At 34.6% G+C, this 12,481-nt stretch overlaps 1 pseudogene; it reads left to right on the top strand.

The window, feature by feature from the left end:
* The first annotated feature begins 3,227 nt into the window (after positions 1–3,227).
* Positions 3,228–7,313, top strand: LOC140157230 (tubulin alpha-2/alpha-4 chain-like; annotated as a pseudogene).
* Positions 7,314–12,481: the final 5,168 nt, after the last annotated feature.

Raw genomic sequence — 12,481 nt, 5'->3', positions numbered from 1 at the left:
TTCTAATATTAGCTTAAATATAATGTTGCAAAACCCCTTGCATCCACTTTTTGAGAAAAATAGCTTTTTTTTAATTAGGCCGTATAAAATTAATGTTTTGGTTCTCGTCCCCTCCCTCCTCAATTTCTGTGATTTGTCAGATTTTTTTTTTTTTTTTAGATTTTTCAATTATTTTAGACTTTGGAATGATTTATGAATTTTTCATACATATAAATAAGTTTATTAGAGAACAAGGACCACTTCCAAGTCTTTTTGTGGTCCTCTAGGGGGTTTATACCTCAGAATCTCACATTTGAAAAAAAAAAAAAAGTGCCTCATCGTTTCCTCGAGCACTGTTGGAAAAGACCGAAAACTACAGACAATGCTGATTTCACATTGGAAAAAAAAAACAAAAAAAAACCTCCCTCCCTCATCAATTCATGAAAATCCTCTGGACGAGAACCAAAATATTAATTTTATACGGCCTTATGCAAGTATTACTTGTTCGATTTGATTCAATTTGGGTTTGGATAAAGTGTTGATGAATAGAAACTAAAAGAATAGGTTTGGTACAATTTTCAAGCCTTCCTATTTATTTTATTATGTAATTTTGTGGATGTAAGGGGTTTTGCAACAAAATAAATTTACCCCTTTTCTAGAAACCACCTTTGCAATCAATTTTGAGCCCATTTTGTTTGCCCTACTTTATGTAACTTAACTAATGCTTTCAAAATCAAAATTGAAATATCTCATTTACTTTTTTAATTATGAATTTTTAATTAAATTCGGGAAAATGGCATTTTTTGAGTATTTCCGAAGCTACACCTTTTGTTAATTAAAATGATTTTTTCAAACATAGTGACCCAAATACAGTTCCTTTTGGTTTTAATAGGTAAAGAACATTCCAGGCTACTATTATACATCAAAAAAATTAAAACAAAACAATTCTATATTCATTTTAAGTTCAGATTTCCGGAAATTCCCTATGATATACGATACCTCCGGAAGGGAAGTTGGTAGCTCTTGTTAGTATGAAGGTCAAAGAACCACCAAAATGTGTATATTTACCCACACTATAATATCATGCCAATAACTCAATTTCAGCCAAAAGTGGATGTAAGGGCTTTTGCAACAGAGCTCTTCATAATTATATAAGACACCTTGTATATCAATCAATAAGCTCTTTGCCAAATGAAACATAGATAAATCCTAATCATTTAGTTCCAACAGACAATACAAATTAAAATTTAATTCTGAGTGAAAATTGACCAAAAAGGTGAAACTTTTGCATGTTTGTTTTAACTTTTACTATTATAGTCACTCAAATTATTAAAACTTGGCGCAAGTCTGACTAAGCATTCAAAAGTTGATGTATAGGTTATGAGTTTGCTCATAATTTCAATTCTTTATGTTAGTTTTGATAATTGGTTATAAATAAAAGATAAATTTTATTAAAAATGTGATTTCCAAAATTTAAAATGCATAACCTTAAATTAGTCTTAAATTAGTACAAGTCTTTGAGCTTGATTGTCACCATACGAAAAACAACCCAGATTATTTTGCAAATATGTTCATCTTTTTTTTTGCCAACCATGAAAGCCCTTTTGGCAAGGCAACTTTTAAGGGACAATTTATTTATACAGGGGTCGATTTAGCCACTGGTCCGCTGGCCCTGGCCTGTAGTTTTCTTGTCGGGCCAGGAGATCTTCCGTCTGGATGGCCCAATGGACCAGTTGGGCTTTTGGCAAATTGGCATAATTATCTTTCAGTTATAACTTGTTGAAAAAGATGTTTCAGAAGTTATTTTGCGGCTTTGTAAATGCATAAAATACATCATTTAAGAAGAGGTTTGTGATCACTGGAGGGGTCTACCTCTCAAAACAAAAAAATAAAAAGGGTCTCATTCTCATGTGACCTTTTAATAACGTTTTTAAAAACATCTTTTTTTTATCATGTTTATGCCCAAAATTCAATTGGTCATATTGGGTCTCATCTAAATACCCCGAGTAAAATGGTTTTTTTTACATGCATGAGGGTTTTTTTTTATGACACGGGTTTTGCACGGGGCACCTATGTTTTTCATGCTTAATATTAAGGGGGTACTACACCCCTGGCCAATTTTGTGCCTATTTTTGCATTTTTCTCAAAAATTATAGCGCATTGGGGACAAGATATGTATATTATAGGGGCAAGGACTACAACTACTGCAATGGAAATTTTATTTCAGCACAGACAACAGTTGTGGAGTTACAGTCAAAAATGAGGGAAAACCAATATTTGATCAATAAATCAATAACTACTTGCTTTGACTTGCTTAATTTTCAGTACAGTAGGTGTAGTCCTTGCCCCTATAATATACATATCGTACTTGTCACCAATGAGCTATAATTTTGAGAAAAATGCAAAAATAGGCATAAAATTGGCCAGGGGTGTAGTACCCTCTTAACACGGTATCTACGACACCATTATTTAATATCGTTTATTTGAACAATCGACCTTACATAACCGTGACACTCACTACCCGATGGTGTGTTCACATCTACAAATAAGTTTAAAAAATACAAAATAAAAAGGGCATTTCGTGATCCACAGCCTCATCCCTCCACTTTTCTCAAAACAAGTTTAGATTTTATACCACTGGAATCTTTTGGCTACATATTAATGTTTATGTAAAAAAATTTCTTGCAAATTAATTCGTTTAGCAAAAAATTACTGATCGTCAAATTTGAATTACAACAGTGACCTATGGTGCAGTGTAATAATAGTCAACTCGCAAACGCAAAATCGGAATCAACTGAAATTTTGGGAATAAGCTTCTTTCGTGGATATCTACTGAAAAATATCATAAAAAGAGGATCACAAAATACTCCTTTAAACAAAAACAATAAAAAACATACAGAAATATACATGTAGGTCTAAGATGAGCGGACAATATCGCATGGGAATAAACATTAATTTGTGGGCAGGGTATTATTTTTTTTCATTCCTGGTTATCCATGCCTGAATAGGAAATCTTTGTTGTTACGGTAAATAAAATCCTTTTCAATACTGCCATTCATAACAACGGTCAACATATCGTAGGGGGCAGTGCTTTTTATAACACATTACCCAGAGGCAAATTACAACAATCCATCGCTGTAACTTGAACATTGATGATAAGATGTCGTGTGTAAGATGTTGTCTCACTTGGTAGCCATGGAACCAAATCAAGCAATCAATTATTGCATGTATAACAGGTAAAAGCGAGCATGTGTTGGTAACGGTCACAGTATCTTTTCTGATCCAAACCATTGTACTTGGGCAACGGAAAGAAGACTATTTGAAATAACCAAAGACGTAGAAGTCTTCATCTTTATTTTATAACAACCTTAGAAGAAAACCAAACCTATCAAAATGGTAAGTTATTAATCAGATTTTACATGTTTTATTTTTGTATGTGAATTTTATTCTGTAAGTGGTCATTTATCCGGTCATTTTATATGTATGTAGGGCCTGACCACTGGTATCGCGCTGTCTATAGATAATTTTGTCGTGAATATCATCGATATGATGATATTACTAAAAAAAATTTTTCCTTTTTCATAATATCTTCAATATTATCATATTTAGACATGTACATTTCATGTTTTGATAAATTGCATAAACATATATTTCAAACGATAATGTTTAATGCAATGTAATTTTCACTGCTTTGTGAAATAAGTCAATTTTGGCAATACAATTTCACAATGCATTGTCAGCAGGGAATCCTGTCATGTTATTATTAAAATATTTTACATAATTTAATTTGTGAGATTATTTTTTTTTATAAATTCAATAAAACAGGAAAACAAAATTCATGATGCTGCGATATATGTCGTAGAGGTCAGAGTGCATTAGAAATTTATAATACCAAATTGGATCAGATGGTTTCGGAAAGACTATTTTGAATAAACATGCATCTGATGTTCATTATTTAAAAATTAGACTTCCTATCATTTTGAATTAAATTGTAAGTATTCAACTCGAAAAGAATTCTATAAATCAAAAGTATTAAAAATGATAAACCAAATTAATTTGATTAAATTTTGGTCATTTCAGCGTGAATGTATCTCTATCCATGTCGGCCAAGCCGGTGTGCAGATGGGCAATGCCTGCTGGGAGTTGTACTGTTTGGAGCATGGTATCCAGCCTGATGGTCAGATGCCTAGTGACAAGACCATTGGAGGAGGCGATGACTCATTCAATACTTTCTTCAGTGAAACTGGAGCAGGAAAACACGTCCCAAGAGCTGTGTTCGTAGACTTGGAGCCCACTGTTGTCGGTAAGTTATCCTTTTATCATGTGATTCATAATGTTTATTGCTCATGCTCTGCTGCTGTTGTTGATGATGACTGGGTCAGGTTTTTGGTGTGGTGGAATAAACTTTTGAATGTAACGATGAAGATATTGTTTGTAGAATTGAATTCTGAATTATTGAGGTGACCTCAATTTTTTTAGTCAGGGTGCTCATTCAGCGAATCAAAAAAAGGGAAAAAAAAAGAACAAAAAAAAGCGGCACCAAAATGTTTTCCAGAATTTTTAACGTAAACAGGCGAAAGGGAAGAAGCTCATCGCATATTTTGGCAATTTAGTTCGGTAATTTATTTGCTCAAACTCAATAATGTTATGATTTGGTTTATGAAGAGCGCCTGGATTAATTAAGCTGTCATCAAAAACACTCGATATGCGTGAAGACGAGGTTTTACGGTATAATGGTTACGGCCATAACTACGCCTCTGGATGATGATGATATCATTGGTGATGCTGGTGATTTCATTATAAAAGACACAATGTATTTTAATGATTGTTTGCTTAAAAATATGAACAGTAGTAAAACTGATCATTAAATCATGATTACCACTTTTTTTAAATAGATGAGGTCCGTACCGGTACCTACCGTCAGCTTTTCCACCCTGAGCAACTGATCACCGGCAAAGAAGATGCCGCCAACAACTATGCTCGTGGTCACTACACAGTCGGCAAGGAGCTGATCGACTTGGTTCTTGATAGAACTAGGAAATTGGTAAGAGATTTTTATTTCTTAAAAGACCGAGTACAAATAAAACATGTTTCTCGTCCGGGTTTTAAAAAAAGATGAGGAAGAGGGACTTTTTATTATTATTTTTAATTGCAAAATACCCATATTTGGCCCTCTATTTAGCGTTTAGAATAATGCCTGAAAAAAGTAAGAGGCACTTGTTATTTTATTGTTCTGGTAGGTATGAGGTAAAAAGATGATCACACAACCTTCCAGAAGTGTTTCTTGTATAATAGAAAAGCTATAAAAAGCATCTCACTTCCTAGACGTCTTTCTTCAAAAGTTATAACTGAATTAAAGCGGGAGTGGAACTAGAAACATGTTTTATTTTTTACTCGGCCTAACTATTTTATGTCAGTATATATGATAATCAGTATAGCCATGCAGGTCCCGAAAAGAATACAGAAGAAAGAAGAAAATAAAGAAGTATAAAATAAAGCTAAATAACATACATGAATCATAAAGTAAAAACCGCAAAAAGGTTGATTCCTGACTGAACAGCAATAGCTGCCTTATGGAAAGTTGAAATTTTCTGCATTCTGTACTGTACACATGTAAATGATAATGACGTTTGGCAGCTATATGTGATCTTCTTGCAATAATCACGAATTCTGTTTATTTTATAACGATGTCATGATTTCTTACAATTTATAATTCTATCATAAACTTAAATAAATAATAAAATCGATATTTGGTCAAGAATTTATTATAATTAAATATGAAATAACTTAAGATCATTTTGAAATTAACTTACGATTTCTTTGCTTTTTAATTTTTACAGGCTGATCAATGCACAGGTCTTCAAGGCTTCCTCATCTTCCACAGCTTCGGTGGTGGCACTGGGTCTGGCTTCACATCTCTCCTTATGGAACGTCTCTCCGTAGATTACGGCAAGAAATCCAAGCTCGAGTTTGCCGTCTACCCAGCTCCTCAGATTTCAACCGCCGTTGTTGAGCCATATAACTCCATCCTCACTACCCACACCACCCTTGAGCACCCGACTGTGCTTTCATGGTTGACAACGAAGCTATCTACGATATTTGCCGTCGTAACTTGGACATTGAACGCCCAACCTACACTAACCTCAACCGTCTGATCGGTCAAATTGTGTCTTCCATCACTGCATCTCTTCGCTTCGATGGTGCCCTTAATGTCGATCTTACTGAGTTCCAGACCAACTTGGTGCCCTACCCACGTATTCATTTCCCTCTGGCCACATACGCCCCTGTCATCTCTGCAGAGAAGGCCTACCATGAACAGCTGACTGTTGCTGAAATCACCAATGCCTGTTTCGAGCCAGCCAACCAGATGGTAAAATGTGATCCTCGTCATGGCAAGTACATGGCCTGCTGTCTGTTGTACCGTGGTGACGTTGTCCCCAAAGATGTCAACGCAGCTATCGCTACCATCAAGACCAAGCGTACCATTCAATTCGTCGACTGGTGTCCAACTGGCTTCAAAGTAGGCATCAACTACCAGCCACCAACCGTTGTACCAGGTGGTGATCTGGCTAAGGTCCAGCGTGCCGTCTGCATGTTGAGTAACACCACCGCCATCGCCGAAGCCTGGGCTCGTCTGGATCACAAGTTTGATCTGATGTACGCCAAACGTGCTTTCGTTCATTGGTACGTCGGTGAGGGTATGGAAGAGGGTGAGTTCTCTGAGGCTCGTGAAGATTTAGCTGCCCTTGAGAAGGATTATGAAGAGGTTGGAGTCGACTCCATTGAGGGTGAAGGCGAAGGTGAAGGAGAAGAAGAATATTAAACCGGATAATAAGACTGAACTTTAAAAATACCTGAACACCATTAGCAGCTGCCCAAGGTATTTCACTTACCGGGCAAAGAAACAAGATTTCATCTTCGTATACAAGTTATACAAAATTAAAAACTCAATCAATCAATCAATCAATCAATCAATCAATCAATCAATCAATATAATCAATCAATCAAACTTTCAATCGTCTGAAAGCAAAACTATTTTGTGTATAACCCCGAAAATAACCAGGAAAATAATTTTAAAGAAATACCGATTTCGATTAGTTTTGCCCCCATATGTTTGACAGTTATATCCTGAAACAAACCAATAATAAAGAGTTTTCACGAACAAATCAACAATGAAAACAAAGATTTGAATACAAAAGTGACTTTAAAAAAACTTCCATTATATCAAAATTCTTAATTATTTCTTTTTGTTTTATATCAAGTATATTGTACAGACCACGTGACAGCAAGCCAACACCCGGATGTAAACATATATTTTGTAAATTGGATATAAAGAACCGGGGCTTTGTTTGTTGTCAACGTGTTCATCAAAAAGGCGAATATGTCTTGTAAACATGTATTTTTTTCTATTTTTTTTTCAAGTTTATGAAAGTATTAAATTATAAGTTATGAAAATAAAACATTTGTTTATTCTTTCATTCTTTCGCTGTATATAGTGAGCACCAGCCCCCGGGGACGTGCCGCAAATATGGGTAGCATTTTCGGCCTTTTGGTATATCAAATTGTCAAAATTTCCCCAAAATTTGAAAAAAAACTAAGACAATTTGGGTTAAATTCGGCAGAAAATTTTGACTTTTGGTATATCAATGGGTCCAAATTTCTTGAAAAATTGGTATAATTATGGGTCCACTTAAATTCTCAGCGGCACGTCCCTACCAAAACCAAACTTGAGTACCCCCCCCCCGGGGCACCAGCAAAATGTTTTGAAAACGTTATAAACATGTTATAAACGTGTTTGATTTGATCCGAACGTTTTTATGAAATCATTTAAATGTCGGGTCATAAAGGTCATGAACATGTTTTTAAAGTGTTTTATATGAACAAACACTACAAAAACATTTAAAAAAATGTTATCGTAAAATAATTTTTGGTAAACATTTTGCAAAATATGTTGTCAATGCCTATATGCTCGTATATGTTTTGCAGGAAGTTTTCAAAAACGTCTTTTTTTAAATGTTTTATATCCTTCATTATGCTGTAGCTATTTATATAACTCGACATTTAAACGTTTTCTGTCAACCATTTTGTGTTTGCTGCAATATAAACCGTTATAATCCCTATAACACCAAAGTCCCAATCAATATGAAATATTGAGAAGCAAAAAAAGTCAAAATCTTCAATATTTCCTTTTGTCATGGAGCCGGGTCCCTTGTTAGGAACGGATAGTAACGTTTGCACATGCAGTATGTTTTGTGGAACATGAGAGCACATCAGACAATTGCATTCTGAATGTCCTGATATCAAATAATTCGCGATATAATACAAATTTTATGACAAATAATGCATGTGTTTAGTGATTTGGGGCATTTTGGCCAAAAATGGACCCTTTTCATCATTTTGAGCAATTTCTTACATTACAAAAGTTTGAATTAGGCCTAGACCATAGTAAAACAAACATGCAAAATTTTCACCTTTTTGGTCCATTTTCCCTTAGAATTAAAATTTTTATTGTCTGTTAGAACTAAATGATTAGGATTTATCTATGTTTCATTTGGCAAAGAGCTTATTGATTGATATACAAGGCGTCTTATATATATTTAAGCTACATGTAATATTAGGAGAATTCAATGAGAAGGCAGTTTCCATGGCAACGGGCATTATATTCATCATGTTCATTTTGAGCACATTTTCTAAGTAAAATTGAGGGGAATTCCCAGTAAAATGGACAAGTGGGGGTAAATAGCTGTTGCCATGGAAACTGTCTTTTCTTTGAATTCAACGAAAAGCTTAAAATTGCCTTGTATCAATAATATCACTTTAAAACATACCTATTTTACCTTAACATGCAAAATCAACACAATATTTTTGATATCTGCACAGGCCAATTTCAGAATTTCTATTAACCATTTGATAATTTTTTTTTTGTTGCAAAGTTTCCGTTTTCTTCATGAATTACTTACAGAAACAACAAAAATGAAGCAATAAATGCTGGGTTGTCGTGGCAACGCAGCACAAAAATACTTCGCTGAACGGTACATTCTAGCAGTACCTCTTTTCTTATCATAAATAACGTTCAGTCTTGAGTCACTTGAGTCACTGAGATTCCAGTGTAGTAATTGGATTCCTTGCCCCTGTAATATACATAACTTTTGTTACCAGTGTGTTATTATTTTTTGGAGAAAAATGCAAAAATAGTCACAAATTTATCAAGGGGTGTAGTACCAACTTAACTTGAAGCAGAGAAGATAAGGAGACTGGATGTTTCTTACATCTTCGCTACTTGAAGTTGAAGTCATAATAATTATACGATCTTTTACAATACATTTCATCATATTATTTTCCCAACCTGATTAGGGCTTTTTTGTAAAAAAAAAAAAAAAAGAATCATCAAAATTAAATTGCTTGAAACTTCAAAATGTGCTATTGAGAAGGAGAGGATGCGTCGGTCCAAGCATTGCGCTATCATTTTTGAAATCCTATCTCTTATTTTTCTTTTCAAATATATTTTCAAATTCGCGGTATATGTATGGCAAAAAAGAGCGGACGTTTACGAGTTTCATAGAATAAAACAACCATAATACTTAATAGTATTAATTTAATAAAGTAAGTTCAGAAATTGAAATTTTGTAGCAAAATGATAAAATGAAACATCATTAACCCAGCAAAAACACTGATCATACTGTTTAAATATCGAGTTATACAATAATAAAACGTTTTTGATAACACTAATTGCTGCAAAATATTCTAACATAGGCATAATGTTATTCAACTGTTGTCAAAATATTTTGCAAAACATTTTAAAAATCTTGCATATTAACACTAGTGTGTGCATGAACCTTTTCATACAGGCCTAAGCCCGACATTTAGGCCAGAATATTATTTTGAAAATAAATGTCGGGTTGTACAATAATAAAACGTTTTTAATAACACTCAAAAATATTTTTGAAAAAATTGCTGCAAAATATTCTAACATAGGCATAATGTTATTCAATTGTTGTCAAAATATTTTGCAAAACATTTTAAAAATCTTTCATATTAACACTAGTGTGTTCATGAACCTTTTCATATAAGCCCGACATTTAGGCCAGAATATTATTTTGAAAATAAATGTCGGGTTATAAGGTGTGTTTTTTTTAAACCAAAAGCCAAACCAAAAGACGTTTATATTATAACTGAGCTGTAATGTCCATCAGCACATAGTATACACATTGGACGCTTTTTTTTCGATCGAGATGAGCTGCATTGGTCGTTGTTATAGTAAACAATAATGTCAATATCCTTTTCAAATACTGCACTCCATAACAACGATTATCTTATCGTAGGGGGCAGTGCTTTCTATAACACACTGCCCAGAGGCAAATGCATGCTGGCCCAGATAGCAAGAAATAGCAAGAAATGGAAGAAAATATATAGCAAGGAAAAGGAGAAAGGAGAGAAGGCCACTCACAAACACAATTGTACCATTTTACTTTTAGCCCTTATTTCGTGAGAAAGGAAACTGGAATTCCAATCTCAAGCCCCGAAAAGGCGGCGGATTTTTTTTTCGCTGCCTTTGGGGGCAATTGTTTTTGGCCGCCTTCGGTGGCAAAGCTAAGTTGTCTTTTTTTCAATTTAAATGTATAGGCCTACTTTTATACAGAATAGGCAATTTTTCTTTCATCTCACTACTAGTGAGCAAAGTTATTTTTGCGTCTCACTAGTGGGAAATTTTTTTTTCGTCTCACTAGTGGGCGAAGTTTTGTTTTTCAAAAAAAGCTAAAAAACTCCCTAGCGCCCCGATAATATCTAATGGTGCGTCCCAGTGGTAACTGGTATCAAAGGAAGCCTATGTGCAGGCCCGTACGCTCGCAAATTCTAAAATTTTCCAAATTGGGGGTCGCACCTCCCGCAACACCCCCGCCTGCGTACGGTCCTGCCTATGTGTTGGTAACGGCCACAGAATCTTTTGCTGATCCTAACCATTGCATTTGGGAAACTGAAAGAATCTGTATTTGAAAAGACGTTTACACTATTTCGAGCTATTTACAGGAGAGTGTCCGTTTGTTCGCGCGCAAATGCTAGAAATAGTGCAAAATGATGCACTGCTAAATCAATTGGACCCACATTTTGCAAAATTTTCCAACCTCTGAGGGGGGGGGGCATTTTGTCCAAAAATTGACCCTTTTAATAATATTTTAGCAATTTCTTGCATTAGAAAAGTTTGAATTATACTTTATATTATTGATACAAAGCTGGAAAATTTGCAAATTGAGTTCGGACCCCTTTTCCGTATTTTTGTTTACAGCAATGCTAGAAATAGTGCAAAATGATGCATCAAATGGCTTCAATTGAACCCCTATTTTGCAAAATTTTCCAACTTCAGGACACACCCCTGAATATAATTGACCGTTTTAGCTTCTGCTTTGGACATCTCTGGCACTTCAATTTAACGCAATAATAGTGAAAATGTGTCCACGAATGGCTAGCCGTATGATCGGCTTTTTCAAACTAAATTTTACACAAGTGCCAAAATGGTCTATCAGGTCTTCATTCTCCAAAAGTTTCTAACTTCTCGGGGGCAAAAGACCTTTGGGACGTCCTGGCTAGTTTCATAAAAACGCAACATAGTATATTTCAGAAGTTGAGATTTTGTCGCAAAATGATGACATGACTAAAACATCGTTAACTCAGCAAAAACACTAAACGTTTTACAGAAAACGGTTAAATGTCGTGTTATAAAAATGATAAAACGCTTTAATGACATGACATTCAAAAACATTTTTGAACGAATTGTTATTTCAGTGTTGTAAATATATTTTGCAATGCCATTTTTAAAACATCTTTCATAGAAGGTTTTAAAAATGTGTTCATGATCTCAGTTTTCATAACCCGACATTTAAATGTCAGTTTAAAAACGCCTAAATGTCGGGTTATAAAAGGGTCATGAAAAACGTTTCAAAATGACCAAAACCAAAACACGTTTATATTATAACTGAGCTGTTACTTAGTGACGTTGAAAACCATTTTTGTGTTTGCTGGGATCATGGTTAATGTTCATTAAATTTACAAATTCGTTTGGTAAAATATGTTTTACACGAGGTTGACTAGTCTTGAATAATATCTTGACTATAATCTTCTGGGTCTGAGTTTACACGTACAAGACTGAACTTTGGACCATGATGCTTTTCAATCATGTAGCCCCACAGCCGCACATTATATACATCAATACATTGCACTTGGTACATCGTATACATGGTATACATTGGACATTTTTGTTATCGAGATATGAGCTGCGTTGGTCGTTGTTATGGTAAACAATAATGTCAATACTCCCTATCAAATACTGCAATCCATAACAACTGTCATCTTATCGTAGGGGGCAGTGCATTCTATAACACACTGCCCAAAGGCAAATTACAACAATATATCGCTGTAACTTAAACAATGGTGATAGAATGTGTCGTGTAAGAGTTGTGTAACATGGTAGCCATGGTACCAATGAAGTATTGACCAGGTAACGGGT

Source organism: Amphiura filiformis, chromosome 7, assembly GCF_039555335.1.
Source record: "Amphiura filiformis chromosome 7, Afil_fr2py, whole genome shotgun sequence".
In the NCBI taxonomy this organism is placed as follows: domain Eukaryota; kingdom Metazoa; phylum Echinodermata; class Ophiuroidea; order Amphilepidida; family Amphiuridae; genus Amphiura; species Amphiura filiformis.
Note: the sequence above shows the minus strand (reverse complement) of the source record. Positions and strands in the feature narration are given on the sequence as shown.